Raw genomic sequence first — 20,041 nt, 5'->3', positions numbered from 1 at the left:
AGCAATCAGATAGATTAGTGTCATTTCTAATTCTAATTATTTAAAAAGTTGGTTCTTTCCAAATGGAACAGACTCCAGATCTTCATGCGAAACATTTAATTTTTAAGCATCTAAGCAAGAATTACAATGATAAATAACATCGTGGTCTGTATATATGTGTATGTGTGTGGTGTTTAAACCATATTTCTCCTTCCTTGTTCTAAGTGCTTTCCTGAAAATAAGCTATCGTTAAATTTGTTGATGTCATTTTCCTCTAGGAATGCAGGATTTTTTTCCTCTTTAAAGGAGACAAAAATATGTATGGCTGGTTATTGAGCATGGTGTTAAAAGCTTGATCTTGGGCAGTCCTGTGCTTGATAAATTACTTATTTTAGTGGAGTGATATATTGTCATTTTTACTTATTTTTCTCATTTCATGAGACCAAAGTTTTAAGTTTTTTCAGAAGACATGCTTTTGTTCTTCAAACATTTCATATATGTGTGTGTGTGTGTGTGCATGTGCACGTGTGTGTGTATAAAATTATTTAGAAACAGTGAACATGGTGCTTCAGTTTTTAATCAAATCAGCCTTAGGTCCAGAAGTATGTAGTTACAGTGAACATGGTGATTGAGTTTTTCATCAAATCATCCTTAGGGCTAAAACTATGTTTTATTCATTTTTATGTTGCTAGTAATTGATATTCAATGAGTATTTGATTTTTAGAACTGAAAGGAACCTTTAAACTAGACCTCCCGCCTAACATTAACCTAATATTTGCCTTTTGCTCTTTAAAGGCTTTAGTTGTAAATGAGTGAGATGGTAGAATTGCATTCACGATCTTTCCCCTTCTTTATGCACATGCACACACATGCATACTCATACACAGTTCTCCAAATTCACTTTATCTCCACTGCAGATGCCAAAAACCCAGTTTCGCATAAGTGTTGCCTGATCTCACCAAAGCCAAATTCATCTGTTTTCAGCTTCCTGAAAGTAAAACAAGACTTTGTTTCCTAACGGTGCTAGAAACAGAGAAGGTAGGAGGATTTTTTTTAAATGGGTTGTGTGCTGTGATCAATCTCAGTGTTGCAAAGTGTGAAAATAATAGCTGTGTGACAATACCAGTGTGGTCACTTAAGGGATTTTTCAATTAAATGCACTTAAAAAAAATCAAAGCATGTTATCAACAATTTTAAGGGGAAAGTTTTTAATGAAATGACAGACATACTTATGGAACTAAAATCAGTAGGTGCCTTATATGAATAAGACATGGCTAAAAGTTCTATATAGTTTTAAAAGACAGAGGTAGATATCTCATTATTAGTATGTTTATTCAAAAAGGAAGCAAAAATAAGAAAAAAATCAGTGAATGCTGGTCACTTTTTAGTTTAAAATTGTAGTCATTTATATGGATTTTTTACAGTTTTATTACAGTTCTTTCTAGCTTCTGTTCTGAGGAATGCATTTCCAGTTGTTAATCAAAACAATCAAACAAAAAACTTCCTTAATTGATACAGCCAACAAGATTTGTTTTTCCTTCCACCAACATCTGGCAAGATATTTTCCATCTTTAGTGGGTTGTTTAAGGCTTTTAGCAGTATGCACACTAAGAATGTGCATATGCTACTAGTTATTAGTATTTTATGCTATTTAAACACAATGACAGAATGACAGTGGACTTTAGCCCAGAAGACTTGAAGTTTAAATTAGAGAGGCAGATAAAGAAACGACAGAATGAGAGAATGAAAATTTATAGTTTCCACTTAACTGTTGTGAATCATAGTCACGTAAATGATTTTACTTTGTCTTTTTCTTGTCTTATTGTTGATATCTGTACCATACAAGAGAGAAATAATTTCCAGTATAAAAGATGAGCTTGATTTTCAGATAATCAAAATAATAGATTTTCAGTTACTTGAGAGTACTATTTTGAAATCAGCAGTTTGCATAATTCAGTCCTTTTTAAATTAGTTGTATGAGAAAAAAAAGATATAAAAACAGACAGCTGCTTTTAAAGGGGGAAACAAGTTTTTAACTACATCTAAGAGCATTTTTAAAAATATCAGTTGATCTTGGATTAGAGTATGTTTTCAATGTTAACTAAACAACCAGATTTTCCTGTCAACTTTGGAAACTGCTGAGGGTTAGCTTGATTCATGGCACAAGCAGATGGCATCCTGCTTCTGGCAGAATGGGCAGAAAATTCCTCAAGCACCCACCTGCGTATGTTCTAGTATTCATAAAATCCTGTGCACTTTTATACTTAAATACTCTCTACAGTTTTAACACATTGATTGACGTTGAAATCAGAGATAGCACACAAATAGCTAAGATTTAGTCTTATTTCAGATCCTGTGACAAACTAAAAAGTGAAAATGGTAGACCAGAAAGTTGACTGTCTTATTACTGGCAAAATACTACATATTTATTATATGTAGATGTAGATGTATCCTCCAAGGAGAAAATTCATCAGAAATCTTATTACTAGAAACCTTTTTTTCTTTTCACACCTTTAGCTTAATTTCCTGAGGAAATTCCTTTAAAGTACTTTATAAAGGACCGATTTGTAATCAGAAGTTTTCACTGGTAATCTGTGAGAGAGCACTTCTGTTCTGAGTATGATATTTTCTACTCCCACTTTACTGTCTCATTTTAAAATTTGGGATTGTGGTATGTTCTGCCTTTAATGTGGCCCGAAGGTCTTAGCAATAGCACTGCTAGCTTTGGAAGCTAGTGGAAATGCACACTGGGCTCTGTATTTCTGAGATTTTTGCCTACAAGCTTATATTCAACCTCACAACAGTCAGTGGGGCTGTCTGTGCCATCATGAGAGCAGTGGGTAGTGGGTCACACAGAATGAACTCTTTTTTTTTTTTTTTTTTGCGGTACGCAGGCCTCTCACTGTTGTGGCCTCTCCCGTTGCGGAGCACAGGCTCCGGACGCGCAGGCTCAGCGGCCATGGCTCATGGGACCAGCTGCTTCGGGGCATGTGGGATCCTCCCGGACCGGGGCACGAACCTGCATCCCCTGCATCGGCAGGCGGACTCCCAACCACTGTGCCACCAGGGAAGCCCAAAAGGTGTTCTTTTTAATCACTGCAGTTGACACTAATTGCCTGCCTTTTTGGGTGTTTAATGAGGATGCTAACTTTTGAGTAGATCCAAGAGATGGTCTTTATCTTTTACCCATAGAGGAGGTATAAGGCAAGAGATATGCAGAAGTCTTATTGGTCTTGCTTATGACACAATTATTAATTAAAGATTCCTCTCCACAATTCTCAAATTTGTGGAGAATTTTTTTTTCTTACCATTTCTTTTTCTTAACATTCTATTTATGATTGAATTTGCCTTTTAGGGTTTGCAACCATATGTTGAGTTCCAAATGTAGAGAACAGTTTGAAGTTTTACCTTTAAAATGAAGGCCATATTATTTAATTATGGGACAGAACAGTTTTAAAATGGGGATGGAGTTAGGTGGGTGGTGGGCCTTTCCAAAAAGCAACTTGTAAAAATTACTAGGGTGTTTATGCTTGCCAGAGTGCTGCCTTCTTAACATTCCACTTTTATATTTCAAAGAAATACATGTCATGGAAGAATGGAGGTTTTAAAATAGATTAGCAGTTTGGCTAAGTGATTATGGATACATTTATTTTCACTCTTAAAATACTTAGTGTGTGACTTTGTCCTTCCCCATCCTCCTCACCCTGACTTATTTTAGATTTGTCTTGTTTGGTTTAAACTTTTCCTCATTTCTGAATATATAGGTTGAAAATAGGCAATACTTTCTATTACTTGGTTGCTAAGGAGGAGTCCAAGACATTTGAAAGTGGATTTTCGACTTGCATTTTATAGGGAATAGAATGTTGACCAGAGAATTAAACATTTATGGAGTAGATTGAAGGATTTCCTCTCTATTTTAACATAGAAAAAGATACAGTAAATTGTATTAGGAACTAGCTAAATTGAGATACAGAAATTCTGTGGTCTTTCCCCAGAAGAAGTATGTTAAGACATAGTATACACATGTTCTGGTAGGAGCATAAAAGAGGAAGCTGCTAAGTTAAATCTAACAGCTGCTATTGTGGGAAGAGTTAAGTCATAGTTAATTCCTCCATTGCAATAAAATATATTATCAGAAAAGGGAATATCTAATTAGAAACATGCTTCTTAGGAGGATTAAAATATTTTTAATATTCATTCACATGTGCAACTATTTAAAATTTTCTCTCCTGTTTTACAGCATACTTTTCAAGAGGAGTTCTTTGGTGGTTCTTTTTTTTTATGGTTGACCCTTCTGTGTTCACTTTTTAAGCTGATTCAGTTTGCTTTGTCCTCTGAAAGGCATGCTATTTACGTGTATTTCATGCTTTTTTCACAGATCTTATTTATTCAGGAATTCTGCTCTATCTTTAGCCTTTTTTCAGATCTTCAGGTTTCAAATGTTAATCATTCATGCATCAGCATCTGTTTACAATTAAGCACATACACACATATACACACACACTTATGCATGCATGCCCATATGCACATACATAGCAGCCTGGGTGTTTTTCTGTTTAAAATGATCAGTTCTTTTTTTTTTTTTTTTTCTTGCGTTATGCGGGCCTCTCACTGTTGTGGCCTCTCCCATCCGCGGAGCACAGGCTCCGGACGCGCAGGCCCAGCGGCCACGGCTCACGGGCCCAGCCGCTCCGCGGCACGCGGGATCCTCCCGAAACGGGGCACGAACCCGCGTCTCCCGCATCGGCAGGCGGACCCCCAAGCACTGCGCCACCAGGGAAGCCCGATCAGTTCTTTTTTAAGTTTTTTTTGCTTTGAATTGTTCATCATTCCATTTCTTCCTTCATCATTTCTCATTGGTTTTTTAATGACATTTTATCTCAGCCAGTTTGAATGGGAGCAGTAAATTCATTTTGGCTAAGTTTCTTGGCATATGCTCTTGTTCAACTTAAATTTGCTTGTCTTTATGTCTTTAATAAGTTAATAATTAATATTTACTTAATCAGCAGTCAGTAAATTCATACACAACTATACACCAATTGTTCCTGAGAGTATGGAGCATTTTTATCCACATACTACATCTCTAGGCCATCCAAAAGCAATTTCTAATCCTGAAGATATGAGTTGAAAAGATAAGGAACAAAACATAAGCCTTTTAAAGTAATCTGATCTATCAGCATATTGTTCCTCCTCATTCTTACCCTCACATTGGTCCTGGTTTTGTTTTGAGAAGCATCAATACCATGGAGCTAAGGCAGTTTAACCAGTAACTGGTTTCTGTCCACAGGGTAGAGGCTAAGGAAACATTAATAAAACCTGCAAACTCTAATATTATGTGAGCAGCTTTCTCTACAGAAGAATGAAAATAATAATTGAAACTTGAGTAACTTGCCTAAAATATTGGTCTGGGGAGTTCAGTCTTGAAGTCTGAGCAGTTAGTGGTTCTGAGGGAAGCAAGGACTATTTGAAAATGGGGTAGATTGTACTTTGTCCTTTAAAATGGTATTGTACCCATGGAATTGGAGTGCACCGGTTCTACTGTTCTGTGGAGCTTTTGATACTTTTATAATTGGTCGATCAGATCCTCATAGAAAGAGTAGATTGTGATCAGTTTCTGTGGCAAAAGTTCTTTACCCAGTACTTATTATAAGCTATTTTAATCAAAATTTAAGCTATTTTAATCAGATGGCTTATTTGGAGATATTTTATGAAGTTTTGGCCTGGGGGGAGATGTGAGACTGAAGTGCTAGGAGCGGGAACACCCCCCCAACCCCCTGCCCCCCACAAGTATTAATTGCTTTCTTTTTTCACAGTCTTTTACGGGAGTAACCCTGTCCATAAATTTACCCTCTTACTTGGTTGTATCATTCAAGGCTTTTAAAAAAGATTTATGATGCCTAAGATTGCTTTAATCATTGAGAAGTTTATCGGCATATAAATTTTATCCATTCCTGGAGAGCCTTTTTCATCTTCTATTTCATGTGTAGCCTTACCAACCTGAGCAAGATTCTTTTTTCCTTTTCCCCTCTTTCCATTCTTCTCTTCCTTAACGTTCATTCATGACAGCCTTTTTCCAAATTTGAACCTGGTCAAGGCCTGACTAAATTTGAAACTATTATTGACTGTGCCCTGTTTGGAGAAGTTGTCAAAGAAAAATTGATACATGAAAGAGATGTCTTTTTAATGAATTTGCAAGTCCTTTTAATCTTTTTTTTTTTTTTTTTCCCCTCATCCAATTTCACAAAATCAAGTATACCTACAAATTGGCCCAGGTAATAGTGTGTCAAGGGTTCAGGTGAGAGGAAGGACTACTTCTGACTATGCCCTGCGTAACTTGTGGAAATGGTGGTAATCTAAGAGATGCTGACTATAAACCCATCCTCTAGCATAATGAGATGGATAAAAATACCCATAAATTAATCCTATAAACTATCATTTAACAATATACAGTTTATAAAGAAGCTTGACAGTTTTCCCTTTTAAATGTAATATTGTCATCCCTAGATCAATGATTCTCAACTCTGTCACACTCACCGTCTACTTATAGCAAATATTTTGTGATATTCGCTTTACCCTATCCTGTATCCTCCTGGTAGTCTTTTTAGAATATCTGTATCTCTTATCTATCTGTATCTTTCTATGTCTTTACTATTTGGGAATTGGTATCAGGATTCTCTCTTCTAATATTTGTCATATTTCCTTTTTAATTTGCCATCCAAGATTAATGTTTACCTGATAATAGTTTCTACTGTATTAATTTGGAAAATTCTAAAAGCATTTATCAATTTTTGCTGAGACAAAATGTGTCTTCTCTAACATATAATCTGAATGATGCCATAAAATATCTTTCAGGTAAGTATATCATTGGGGGAAGAAGAGTTAATGGGGGCTTCTCTTATCAAGGTGGCACCTAAGTTATGTATTCCATAGGTTAGATGAAGTTAAACTGTTTCTAGGCCAAATTCCCTAAATGATTAGGTTGTGTTGGAGCTGAGTTATAATTAGGTCAGACAAGAAGGCCTGAACAGATAATAAATGAGAGGCTAATTAGTTTCCTGCCTCTGCCTCTGGATTTAAGCAGTCTAAAGAGTTCATGCATGAACCCTTTGACTTTGGCATTTACTTTCCAAGGACAATTGCAGGCAGCAGCTAGTTCCTTGATGAGCTAAATTCAGCTCCTTCCTGAGCTCACTTTAAAAAATAATCATCCTTGCCAGATTTCAGCTTGAGTTGCCTGTTTTCAAATCAGTAAAAATTATTGTCAAATCCTGATTGCTGTATATTGCTTACCTAGAGTCAGTCAAGAGACACTTTTAGAAAGGTTTCTACTGTTCTGTGGAGCTTTTGATACTTTTATAACTAAGATGAGATAGAATGATATAGTATTTGGCACATTACTGAGAATAGGGAGGTTCTAGATTTTAGAGCTGATGTCACTGACTTGACTGCTGACTTTAGGAGAACAACATTTTTTTAATTGTTGTTTCAGTTTTCTCATTAATAAAATGCAGAGAGTAATTTTAGGTCACTTTTACTTCCATGATTCTAACATTTTTTTCCCTTTTAAGTTATGGAAATGATTAATTATTCCCACTTAATTCCATTCATTTGGCTTGACTGTTGACTTTAGGAAAACAACATTTTCTTAATTGTTGTTTCAATTTTCTTATTAATAAATTGCAGAGAGTAACCTTAGTCCCTTTTACTTCCATGATTCTAACATTTTTTTCCCCTTTTAGTCAAGTTATGGGAATGATTAGTTATTCCCACTTAATTCCATTCATTTAACTTAGAACATTTTTATTAACTTTTTAGGGGGGGAAGTCATATGAGTATGGAAAACATTATAACTACAAGGAAGTATGATGAAAGGGAAGTCCACTTCCTACCCTAGACTCTCCCAGTTTCTCAGGCCTCTCTCCCAGAGCTAACCATTAATGCCATTGTATCCACTCAGAAATATTCTATGCATGCATGAGCACATATGTGTTTGAATGCATGTGTGTGCCCACTTTTCACCAAACATATTTTATATTTTACTTTATTTTTATTATATTTTATTTTGTATTTATTTATATTTATTTTAAACACATTCTTTTGAAATAGATTATACATAAATAATAATGGCTATAGAGTTTTACAGTTATTTAATAACTAACTTATTTACTTAATGCAATTTATTTTGTTAGACCATTACTACACTTTGATCCTTATTAGAAAATAATTTATGATCAGTTATTACTTTTCTTCCATTTTAAATATGGTGAGAAGGTATGTGATATAATTTCAAACAACAATAGTAATAGTGATAGTGCTTTATATTTTATAATTTTTTCCATTTGGTTCACATGTTTTAAAAACTTACTATGTCAAAACTTTCCATTTTCATATGGCACTGAAAGTGGGGTGGTATTTTCAGAGTGGAAACATTCCATGCCAAGGTTTCCAAGTCCAAGAAACCTGACAGAACTAGTTAATGTAGTTGAGGCCTCTTTGTTTTGTCTAGGCAATCAGTAATTTAGGTAGTTACAGCCTCTCAATACACTGTCCTTTTACCTATGCTCTTTTCCCCTACTGGCATTTAGTCCAGTTATATATTCAGATAAACAAAATGTTAATGTGATTCACAAAATACATAAACATTTAAAATTCTCTCATAAATAAAATAAATCCATGCCATTTAACTAGGATGGGCAAATTCATTACATATATGCCACTACTCTTCTGGGCTTTTGCACTCCTGGCTGATACTTCATTAATAATCCTTCACAGTTCTCTTTTCTCTGAGCTTAGACTCAGCCTCAGGATCTTTCCTTTTTTAATTTTATTTTTAAATTGAAAAATTTTTAAATTTTATATTGGAATATAGTTGATTTATAATATTGTGTTAGTTTCAGGTGTACAGCAGAGTGATTCAATTATACATATACATATATCTACTCTTTTTCAGATTCTTTTCCCTTGTAGGTTATTGCAGAGTATTGAGTAGAGTTCAGGATCTTTCTTCATATATACTTTAGATAGTCAGTGTTGACTCATCAGAGTTGGTTAATCATATAACATTAAACCACATATAAAATTAAACCATGTAATATTAAACCACTGTAATTTTAAAGTTCTGTTTGGAGCATCCTATCAGTGTAGACCATATGGAAAACGGATCTAAAATTTGCTATCTCTAGAATCTCCTTCTTCTGAATATTTCCTTCTTTTTTTTTTTTTTTTAAAGGAACAGTGGGTAACATGAGTAGGTGAGAGAACAGTGTCATGAATACAGCGTGTGATACTGCCTGAGAATTACTCAAAGTCTCCCTGCTACTGGAAAAATAAAAAAGCCTGAGTGATGTCTTTGGAAGCTGATATATTCAGTGGTATCAATAGGCTTCAGTATGATCTTTTTCTTAAGTTTTGATAATGCTGTATCCAGATCAGTATTGTTTGGGATTCAGTAACTATACCGTGATCTTGAATTACATCTACTGTGGATTAATGTATCTTGAAACTTAATTTGTGTATATCATTCATTCATTCACCTGCCATGTGCCAGAGACCATGCTACATCCTGAGGTTATAATGGTGAACAGGAATAGACAAGGTCCCTGCTCTCATGGAGCCTAAAGTTTAGTGTCACGGACAATGAATGTATAAATATAAACTGGTAAGTGGTGTCAAGAAAAGGAATGTGACTTTCACTGGGAGATAAGGGAAGATTTCTCTGAGGAAGTGATATTTGAATTGGGATTTAGAGTGGAGGGAGCACTAGGAGAACATTCCAGTCTGAAGGAACAACATTGGAAAGGCCCTTTGGAATGAGGAAGGATAGTGTATTAGAAAAACTAAAGAAACCAAATAATGCTGGGTGTGAAGGGTCATTGATGGTGTTAGATTGTTCCAGAAAGTAGGCAGGGAACAGGCCTACAGTAAAAATAGCTACTTTAAATGACTACAGGACTTGATTAATTCTAAAGTGTTCTGTAAATACTTTTTGTAGTTCATAATAGATAATGCCCCATACTACCATTATAAATGTTTTAGACTAGAAAAACATTTCCAGTCTCGATGTTAATTCCATAAAATTTCAAACTATTCATAGCTAAAACCTGAATCTCATATTGAAGAGTTTTATCTATCTGTCTTGTGATTACAGTTTTCAAATTTTGTGTTGAGTGTTGCTTATTGAGTTGATTTTTGGCTTTAGGAGTATTAGCTATCATAAGACTTGTGTCAGTGATAAGAAAGGAATTTGAGAGCTTCTGAGCACCAGTGCAAACATTTAGACATTAGATTACCATAAAAAAATTAACTTCAATACAAGTAATAAATCAGCATCAGAGGATATATAGGACTGAGTAGGAAATGTGAGTAGTAACCACTTGAAACAAAGAATGTGAAAATAAAAAATTATTTAAATGATTTATTTCATTTATGTTTGCAACATAGTGATAATCTGAAATGAACTGGTATTTATAAGAGCTGAAGTAAAAAACCACTCAAATCATTATTTAATAAAGGAAGAAAAACAATATATTTCTAGACAGATTTATAAACACTTTTTACTCTGAGACACTTGGAGGCCTCCAAGTGATCTTTTTAAATGAAGTATGGTAAGTCAGTTTATTATGCAGAAGCTATAGGCAAGAGATTTTGTTCAAATTTCTGAAGCCTTCAGTAAAATGAACTGTGAAAGCCTCAAACACAAGACCCAGAAGTAGGGATTACAGTCCAAGATTATTGGTCACAATAATCCCTTCTCTTCTGCCTCCTTGTTTAGGAGAATGTCACATTTATAAAAAAAAAAAAAAATTCCACATTTCTAGTGGAAGCCAAAATCTTGGTTCAGTGTCAGAAGAAATGGTAAACAGGTGATCCTAATGATGAACCTAAGAGTATTTTTTTTTTTTAATAAACAAGCATTTATTTTCAGCTTGGTTACATGTATGTAATGCTTATCTTTTTCTCTCCAGTTGCTTTTTTTTTTTTTCCCCGGTACGCGGGCCTCTCACTGTTGTGGCTTCTCCCGTTGCGGAGCACAGGCTCTGGATGCGCAGGCTTAGCAGCCATGGCTCACGGGCCCAGCTGCTCCGCGGCATGTGGGATCTTCTCGGACCGGGGCACGAACCCGTGTCCCTTGCATCAGCAGGCAGACTCTCAACCACTGCGCCACCAGGGAAGCCCCCTAAGAGTTTTTTTATACACTTAATTACAGTTACTAAATTACCTCTATTTATGACTTCCCACTTAGGTACTTCCTCATAGTCTTGTGGCTTTCTGAATCCTTCCAAGTCACTACTCAAAAAGTCTGCATTTATATGATATGTAGTGGTGGCTGACAACTTGAACAGAGGTCATAATTAAAAGTGAACCTGGCTGACAACTTGAACAGAGGTCATAATTAAAAGTGGTGGCTGACAACTTGAACAGAGGTCATAATTAAAAGTGAACTACAAAAAGTATTTATAGAACACTTTAGAATTAATCAAGTCCTGTAGTCATTTAAATTAGCTATTTTTACTGTAGGCCTGTTCCCTGCCTACTTTCTGGAACAATCTAACACCATCAATGACCCTTCACACCCAGCATTATTTGGTTTCTTTAGTTTTAGTTGTTTAGTTAGATAAACATATAAAAAGACTCCCTGGTGGTGCAGTGGTTGGGAGTCTGCCTGGCGGTGCAGGGGACACGGGTTCGTGCCACAACAGTGAGAGGCCCGCGTACTGCAAAAAAAAAAAAAAAAAAAAAAAAAAAAAAGAAAAAGTGAACCTGGAAAATTGGAGTAGATGCAAAAAAAAAAATTTGTTCTCATTAATTGAAGGGTATTGTATGGAATACTGTGCTAATTTTTTCCATTTATAAATTCTGAAAGATCCAACAGCCCTACTAAAATAAAGTTCAAGTGTTTTATTATACTTTTTCATATTGATTTCATGGCTTATGTGGTTTGTTTAATGCTCTACTTTCAGATAGCCAGACTCTGTAATACCATAACAATGTTGCCATCTACCACATATGAAGTGCCTTATATGTGTCTGGCATTTTGCTAGATGTTTTATTTTTATTATTTGAAATTCTTACAACAGTTTTTCAGGGTTCACGTTATCGGCCTGTTTGAGAAGTGTGAAAACTAAGCCAGTGTTCAGTCTTGTGTTGGTGAATGTTCAACGACTGGCTCCTTGGTTAAAAAAAAAAAAAAGCCCTGATTTGAAGCATTTGCTGATTTCTGTGGGGTAAATGCTCCCACCATGGCTGATTTGAAGTTATCAGCTGACTTCAGATGAAGTCCGTGAAACACTGACTGAGATCTTAAAGACAAAGTAACTAATTTGATAAAAGCAAAATTCACACTCATATCAGTCTGATTCTAAAGACTGTACTTTCTCTAGAATACTTTTCCTTTGTGGATAAAAATTAGTAGAGTACTGCCCTTTTAACTTGGGGAAGACAAAGAATTGGAAGAGATGGGAGAGAAAAGGGGGAGGGAGGGGAGAAGGAGGAAGAAAGGAGCTTTAAGACTGAAATTTGAGAGCAAATGATTCAGACCATGTTGGAGTGGGGGAAGAGAAACATAAGTCTTAGTTAAAGTGGTAACTTAAGTTTTATCAAAATGGTAGCAACCAACAGTGATTTTTTTTCACTCTCAAGAGGCTGCACAGAATATAGAAATGATAATAATGACTACCATATCTTAAGTGGGATTGTGTTCAGACAACCCCCTTCCTGTAACTGATGATCTATTCTTACCGCTCTTATTCACACCATCTTCAACCAGTGACCACACCATTGCACACAAAAACAGTCCAACAAAGTAGCTAATGTAGATAATAAATAATCTTTTATTCATATGACACAGAAAATGATCACAATTTTCTGGGGTAAAAAAGAAAGCCAAATATGCTGTCGTATATTCAGCATTTGCAAAAATGCTTATTGTTATAAATAACAAGGGGAGAGAGGGTTTCAGAGCACATCTAGAATGAGTGTTCATTCACTTGAATTTTACAGAAACTGATTATGAAATATGTATTAATCTGGATGCTCTATCTACAGTAAAATCCTATTACGACATGTAGCTTTGAGATATATAAGATGCCAGATTAAAAAGTTTTTCTGTATGTTTATAACCAATCACTTAAAAACCATGTATTTTACTGAAATGTTCTGAGTTCTTTTAATGGTATTTAGATTCTTTCATGAAGCATATAAAGGCTGAGTTGAGCCAAGGAGCATTAACAGCCAACAAGAAAGACAACACATTATTAATTTTATAAATCTTTCCTTTTCCCACTCTTGTAAAATATTTGGTATTAAAAATAGGATATGGGAAAAGAAGGCACCATTACCCTAACTTAGCCACAAATTTTATAGTTAGTTTTGCAACTAGAAGTATCTAAAATGTTTATTCAGGAAAATACTAAAATAATCCTGAACAGAGACTTTATAAAAAACGGACATAGCATCGTAAAACACACTTTGTTTGTGTACAAATAATTATAGCTTACAACCAAATGTACCTATTGAAGCTGGAAAGAAGAAACCACTGAAATTTAATTCTATTGGCCAGTTTCTTTTTGGAAACTTTATTTTTTTAAATTTGATTTTATTTTTTATATAGCAGGTTCTTATTAGTTATCTATTTTATACATATTAGTATATGTATGTCAATCCCAATCTCCCAATTCATCACACCACCACCACCCCCCGCCACTTTCCCCCCTTGGTGTCCATACCTTTGTTCTCTACATTTGTGTCTCTATTTGTGCCCTGCAAACTGGTTCATCTGTGCGATTTTTCTAGATGCCACATATATGCATTAATATACAATATTTGTTTTTCTTTCTGACTTGCTTCACTTTGTATGATAGTCTCTAGACCCGTCCACATCTCTACGAATGACCCGATTTCGTTCCTTTAATGACTAATGTTGCATTGTAAATATGTACCACATCTTCCTTATCCATTCATCTGTCGATGGGCATTTAGGTTGCTTCCATGACCTGGCTATTGTAAATAGTGCTGCAGTGAACATTGGGGTGCATGTGTCTTTTTGAATTATGGATTTCTGTGGGTATATGCCCAATAGTAGGATTGCTGGGTCATATGCTAATTCTATTTTTAGTTTTTTAAGGAACCTCCATACTGTTCTCCATAGTGGCTGTATCAATTTACGTTCCTATCAACAGTGCAAGAGGGTTCCTTTTTCAACACACCCTCTCCAGCATTGGTTGTTTGTAGATTTCTTGATGATGGCCATTCTGACTGGTGTGAGGTGATACCTCATTGTAGTTTTGATTTGCATTTCTCTAATGATTAGTGATATTGAGCAGCTTTTCATGTGCCTCTTGGCCATCTGCATGTCTTCTTTGGAGGAATGTCTATTTAGGTCTTCTGCCCATTTTTTAATTGAGTTGTTTCTTTTTTTTAATATTGAGCTGTATGGGCTGTTTATATATTTGGAGATTAATCCTTTGTCCATTGACTCGTTTGCAAATATTTTCTCCCATTCTGAGGGGTTTTTTTTGTCTTGTTTATAGTTTCCTTTGCTGTGCAAAAGCTTTTAAGTTTCATTAGGTCCCATTTGTTTTTGTTTTTATTTCCATTACTCTAGGAGATGGATCAGAAAAGATCTTGCGGGCTTCCCTGGTGGTGCAGTGGTTGAGAGTCCGCCTGCCTATGCAGGGGACACGGGTTTGTGCCCCTGTCTGGGAAGATCCCACATGCCACGGAGCAGCTAGGCCGGTGAGCCATGCCTGTTGAGCCTGCGCATCCGGAGCCTGTGCTCTGCAATGGGAGAGGCCACAACAGTGAGAGGCCCACATACTGCAAAAAAAAAAAAAAAAAAATAGATCTTGCTGTGATTTATGTCAAAGAGTGTTCTTCCTATGTTTTCCTTTAAGAGTTTTATAGTGTCTGGTCTTACATTTAGGTAATTAATCCATTTTGTGTTTATTTTTGTGTATGGAGTTAGGGAGTGTTCTAATTTCATTCTTTTACATGTAGCTGTCCAGTTTTCAGAACACCACTTATTGAAGAGACTGTCTTTTCTCCATTATATATCCTTGCCTCCTTTGTCATAGATTAGTTGACCATAGGTGCATGGGTTTATCTCTGGGCTTTCTATCCTGTTTGATCATTCTATATTTCTGTTTTTGTGCCAGTACCATATTGTCTTGATCACTGTAGCTTTGTAATATAGTCTGAAGTCAGGGAGTCTGATTCCTCCAGCTCCTTTTCCCCTCAAGACGGCTTTGGCTATTAGGGGTCTTTTGTGTCTCCATATAGATTTTAAGATTTTTTGTTTAAATTCTGTAAAACACTGCCACTGCTAATTTGATAAGGATTACATTGAATCTCTAGATTGCTTTGTGTAGTATGGTCATCTTCACAATACTGATTCTTCCAATCCAAGAACAAGGTATATCTCACCATCTGTTTGTGTCATCTTTGATTTCTTTAATCAGTGTCTTATAGTTTTCTGAGTACAGGTCTTTTACCTCCTTAGGAAGGTTTATTACTAGATATTTTATTCTTTTTGTTGCAGTGGTGAATGGGATTGTTTCCTTAATTTCTCTTTCTGATCTTCCAGTGTTAGTGTATAGGCATGCAGCAGATTTCTGTGCATTAATTTTGTATCCTGCAACTTTACCAAATTCATTGATTAGCTCTATAGTAGTTTTCTGGAGGCATCTTAAGGATTCTCTATGTATAGTATCATGTCATCTGCAAACAGTGACAATTTTACTTCTTTTCCAATTTGTATTCCTCTTATTTCCTTTTCTTCTCTGATTGCCATGGCTAGGACTTCCAAAACTATGTTGAATAATAGTAGCGAGAGTGAACATCGTTGTCTTGTACCTGATCTTAGAGGAAATGCTTCCATTTTTTCATCATTGAGAATGATGTTTGCTGTGGATTTGTTGTATATGGCCTTTATTATGTTGAGGTAGGTTCCCTCTATGCCCACTTTCTGGAGAGTTTTTATCATAATTGGGTGTTGAATTTTGTCAAAAGCTTTTTTTGCATTAATTGAGATGATCTTATGGTTTTTATTCTTCAGTTTGTTAATATGGTATATCACATTGATTGATTTGCATGTATTGAAGAATCCTTGCATCCCTGGGATAAATCCCACTTGATCATGGTGTAGGATACTTTTTTTTTTTTATTTCCACAAAGAACCGAGCCGGTTTCCCTGTGCCATGCGGCTGCTTCCCACTGGCTATCTACCTTACGTTTGTTAGTATATATATGTCCATGTCTCTCTCTCGCCCTAACACACCTCACCCTTCCCCCTCCCCATATCCTCAAGTCTGTTCTCCAGTAGGTCTCTGTCTTTATTCCTGTTTTACCCCTAGGTTCTTCATAACATTTTTTTTTCTTAAATTCCATATATATGTGTTAGCATACGGTATTTGTCCTTCTCTTTCTGACTTACTTCACTCTGTATGACAGACTCTAGATCTATCCACCTCATTACAAATAGCTCAATTTCGTTTCTTTTTATGGCTGAGTAATATTCCATTGTATATATGTGCCACATCTTCTTTATCCATTCATCCGACGACGGGCACTTAGGTTGTTTCCATCTCCGGGCTATTGTAAATAGAGCTGCAATGAACATTTTGGTACATGACTCTTTCTGAATTCTGGTTTCCTCAGGGTATATACCTAGTAGTGGGATTGCTGGGTCATATGGTAGTTCTATTTGTAGTTTTTTAAGGAACCTCCATACTGTTCTCCATAGTGGTTGATCACCACTTGATCATGGTGTAGGATACTTTTAATGTGTTGTTGGATTTGGTTGGCTAGTATTTTGTTGAGGATTTTTGCATCTATATTCATCAGTGATATTGGTCTGTAATTTTCTTTTTTTGTAGTATCTTTGTCTGGTTTTGGTATCAGGGTGATAGTGGCCTCATAGAATGAGTTTGGGAGTGTCCCTTCCTCTGCAAGTTTTTGGAAGAGTTTGAGAAGGGTGAGTGTTAGCTCTCCTGTAAATGTTTGATAGATTCACCTGTGAAGCCATCTGGTCCTGGACTTTTGTTTGTTGGAAGATTTTAAATCACAGTTTCAATTTCACTACTTGTGATTGGTCTGCTCATATTTTCTATTTCTTCCTGGTTGAGTCTTGGAAGGTTATGTCTTTCTAAGAATTTGTCCATTTCTTCCAGGTTTTCCATTTTATTGGCATAGAGTGGCTTGTAGTAGTCTCTTATGATGCTTTGTATTTTTGCGGTGTCCATTGTAACTTCTCCTTTTTGATTTCTAATTTGATTGATTTGAGTCCTCTCCCTCTTTTTCTTTTTCTTTTCTTTTCTTTTCTTTTTTTTTTTGTGGGATGCAGTGCCTCTTGCTGTCGTGGCCTCTCCCGTTGCGGAGCACAGGCTCCAGATGCACAGGCCCAGTGGCCATGGCTCACAGGCCCAGCCACTCCGCGGCATGTGGGATCTTCCTGGACCGGGGCACGAACCCGTGCCCCCTGCATTGGCAGGCGGACTCCCAACCACTGCGCCACCAGGGAAGCCCTCCCTCTTTTTCTTGATGAGTCTGGCTAAAGGTTTATCAATTTTGTTTATCTTCTCAAAGAACCAGCTTTTAGTTTTATTGATCTTTGCTATTGTTTTCTTTGTTTCTATTTTATTTATTTCTGCTCTGATCTTTATGATTTCTTTCCTTCTACTAACTTTGGGTGTTGTTCTTCTTTCTCTAGTTGCTTTAGGTGTAAGCTTAGATTTTTTATTTCATATTTTTCTTCTTTCTTGAGGTAGAATTGTATTGCTATAAACTTCGCTCTTAGAACTGCTTTTGCTGCATCCTATAGGTTTTGGATCGTCTTTTCTTTGCTGTCATTTGTCTCCAGGTATTTTTTGATTTCCTCTTTTATTTCTTCAGTGATGTCTTGGTTATTTAGTAATGTATTGTTTAGCCTCCATGTGTTTGTGTTTTTTATGGTTTATTCCCTGTAATTGATTTCTAATCTCATAGTGTTGTGGTTGGAACAGATGCTTGATATGATTTCAATTCCTTTTTTTTTTTTTTAATTTCAATTTCTTAAATTTACTGAGGCTTGACTTGTGACCCAAGATGTGGTCTATCCTGGAGAATGTTCCATGTGCACTTGAATAAAAGGTGTAATCTGCTGTTTTTGTATACAATGTCCTATAAATATCAATTAAGTCCACCTTGTTTAATGTATCATTTAAAGCTTGTGTTTCCTTATTTATTTTCATTTTGGCTGATCTGTCCCTTGGTGAAAGTGGAGTGTTAAAAGTCCCCTACTATTATTGTGTTACTGTCTATTTCCCCTTTTATGGCTGTTAGCATTTGCCTTATGTATTGAAGTACTCCTGTGGTGGCTGCATATATATTTATAATTGTTATATCTTCTTCTTGGATTGATCCCTTGATCATTATGTAGTGTCCTTCCTTGTCTTTTGTAACATTCTTTATTTTAAAGTCTACTTTATCTGATATGAGTATTGCTACTCCAGTTTTCTTTTGATTTCCATTTTCATGGAATATCTTTTTGCACACCCTCACTTTCAGTCTGTATGTGTCCCTAGATTTGAAGTGCATCTCATATAGACAGCATATATATGGGTCTTGTTTCTGTATCCATTCAGCGAGCCTGTGTCTTTTTTTTTTTTTTTTTTTTTTTTTGCGGTACGCGGGCCTCTCACTGTTGTGGCCTCTCCTGCTGCGGAGCACAGGCTCTGGATGCGCAGGCCCAGCAGCCATGGCTCACGGGGCCAGCTGCTCCGCGGCATGTGGGATCTTCCCAGACCGGGGCACGAACCCGTGTCCCCTGCATCGGCAGGCAGACTCTCAACCACTGCGCCACCAGGGAAGCCCGAGCCTGAGTCTTTTGGTTGGAGCATTTAATCCATTCACCTTTAAGATAATTATCCATATGTACGTTCCTATTACCATTTTCTTAAGTGTTTTGGGTTTGTATTTCTTTTCTTTTATTTTTTTATTTTTTTGCGGTACGTGGGCCTCTCACTGTTGTGGCCTCTCCTGCTGCGGAGCACAGGCTCCGGATGCGCAGGCTCCGTGGCCATGGCACACAGGCCCAGCCACTCCGCGGCATGTGGGATCTTCCCGGACCGGGGCACGAACCCATGTCCCCTGCATTGGCAGGCGGTCTCTCAACCACTGCGCCACCAGGGAATCCCTTGAGTTTGTTTTTGTAGGTCCTTTTCTTGTCATGTGTTTCCCACTTAGAGAAGTTCCTTTAGTATTTGTTGTACAGCTGGTTTGGTGGTGTTGAATTCTCTTAGCTTTGGCTTGTCTGTAAAGCTTTTGATTTTTTCCTCAAATCTGAATGAGATCCTTGCCGGGTAGAGTAGTCTTGGTTGTAGGTTCTTCCCTTTCATCACTTTAAATATATCATGCCACTCTCTTCTGACTTGTAGAGTTTCTGCTGAGAAATCATCTGTTAACCTTATGGGAGTTCCCTTGTATGTTATTTGTCATTTTTCCCTTGCTTCTTTCAATAATTTTTCTTTGTCTTTAATTTTTGTCAGTTTGATTACTATGTGTCTTGGCGTGTTTCTCCTTGGGTTTATCCTGCCTGGGACTCTCTGCACTTCTGAACTTGGGTGGCTATTTCCTTTCCCATGTTAGGGAAATTTTCAACTATAATCTCTTTAAATATTTTCTCGGGTCCTTTCTCTCTCTCTTCTCTTTCTGGGACCCCTATAATGTGAATATTGTTGCGTATAATATTGTCCCAGACGTCTCTTAAGCTGTCTTCATTTCTTTTCATTTTTTTTTCTTTATTCTGTTTCACTGCAGTGAATTCCACTATTCTGTCTTCCAGGTCACTTGTCCATTCTTTGGCCTCCATTATTCTGCTATTGAGTCCTTCTAGTGTATTTTTCATTTCAGTTATTATATTGTTAATCTCTGTTTGTTTGTTCTTTAATTCTTCTAGGTGTTTGTTCCTTAATTCTTTTAGGTTTTTGTTAAACATTTCTTGCATCTTCTCTATCTTTGCCTCCATTCTTTTTCCGAGGTCCTGGATCATCTTCACTATCATTATTCTGAATTCTTTTTCTGGAATGTT

The 20,041-nt window shown here is 36.3% G+C and overlaps 1 protein-coding gene across 1 annotated transcript in view; it reads left to right on the top strand.

The window, feature by feature from the left end:
* RASAL2 (RAS protein activator like 2) overlaps positions 1–20,041 on the top strand; it is a 396,824-nt gene that overhangs the window by 77,902 nt on the left and 298,881 nt on the right. The gene's annotated exons all lie outside the window — the stretch shown is intronic.

The sequence above is a fragment of the Lipotes vexillifer genome, unplaced genomic scaffold, assembly GCF_000442215.2.
Source record: "Lipotes vexillifer unplaced genomic scaffold, Lipotes_vexillifer_v1.1 scaffold76, whole genome shotgun sequence".
NCBI classification, from domain to species: domain Eukaryota; kingdom Metazoa; phylum Chordata; class Mammalia; order Artiodactyla; family Lipotidae; genus Lipotes; species Lipotes vexillifer.
Note: the sequence above shows the minus strand (reverse complement) of the source record. Positions and strands in the feature narration are given on the sequence as shown.